This window comes from Rousettus aegyptiacus, unplaced genomic scaffold, assembly GCF_014176215.1.
Source record: "Rousettus aegyptiacus isolate mRouAeg1 unplaced genomic scaffold, mRouAeg1.p scaffold_m13_p_5, whole genome shotgun sequence".
NCBI lineage: Eukaryota > Metazoa > Chordata > Mammalia > Chiroptera > Pteropodidae > Rousettus > Rousettus aegyptiacus.
The window spans coordinates 116,546,681-116,547,837 of NW_023416308.1; positions in this window are offsets into that span (position 1 = coordinate 116,546,681).

A 1,157-nucleotide genomic window follows, 5' to 3' on the forward strand; every position below is an offset into this window, starting at 1 on the left:
TCAAGTGAGGTGCAGAGCACCATTCACCCCAATGTATAGATGGACAACCAAGGCTCCCAGAGGGTAAAGTGAGTTCTCACAGCCAGTGAGAGGGGTTGTGTTGGAATTCGAACCCAGTTCTGCTGACTTTGGTTTCTTGTCCTGAAATCTGCTCCCAAAGACAACCCAACCAGATGTTTCTTAAGCAGTTCCAGGATCTCACCCACACTCTATAGGGTTTGGCTGTGGAACTACAGCCAACCCTGGGTCCTCTGAGACCCTGCCTGCAGAGGGGCCATCACCTGCCTAGCCTTTCCTGGACACTGGGCTCTGTCCAGGTAAGAGCCTGGGTCCCCAGCAGTGTGACTGGCATTTGAGCTATTGACACTACTTCGCCGCTTACAATCCCAATCTGTATGGGGTGCTGGGGGGTCTGGAGGAGATGCCTGCCCTGTAGACCAGAGGGCCAGGTTGCTGGGCCCAGGAGAGCAGGGGCCCCACCTGGCCCTCTGTTCTCTCTGGGACTCACTGGGCCATTACCCCTTCACCCTTCTCCTTTCCTGGGGTCACTGCCTCTTTCCTCGCCAGGTCGTCTCCCCCTACCTCAGGGCTCCTGGACCTCCCCTGGACCTTTGCTTCCCTCTCTGGCCGCCACTCTCACTCAATTACTCTGTCTCCTTGTGCCTATCAGCCTGGTTGCTCCACCAACACTATCCCTTGCTGGATCCCGAAGGTGTCCGCTGGCTGGTGGGAGAGAGTGTCTGGCTTAGGAACAATCGTCCTCCCTGTTTCTACTTCACGTCTCACTACACCCTTTCTTGTCTGTCTGTCGACTGCTCCGTCTGTCTTCCCATCTCCTCTTTGCCTCGGTTTCCCCATCCTCTGTTCCTTCTCAAGATCTCGTCTTTATAATTATGCTTGGACGTGGACCCTATTACACCCACATTTTAGATATAAGAACACGGAGGCTTGGAGAGTTTGGGTGACCTGCCAGCGCCGCGAAGCTGGTCACTGGCGGCTTCTGCCCAGCGCGCGCTCTGAGCGGCGTTAGAGGGTTGGTCCCGGCGCCGCCCTCAGCCCTCCGCCCCGCCCCCTGCACGGGCCCCTCTGCCCCGCCCACCGATCCAGGCCCCGCCCCACGCGCCCCTCTCGGCTCCGCCTACCAGTCCCGCCCCGCC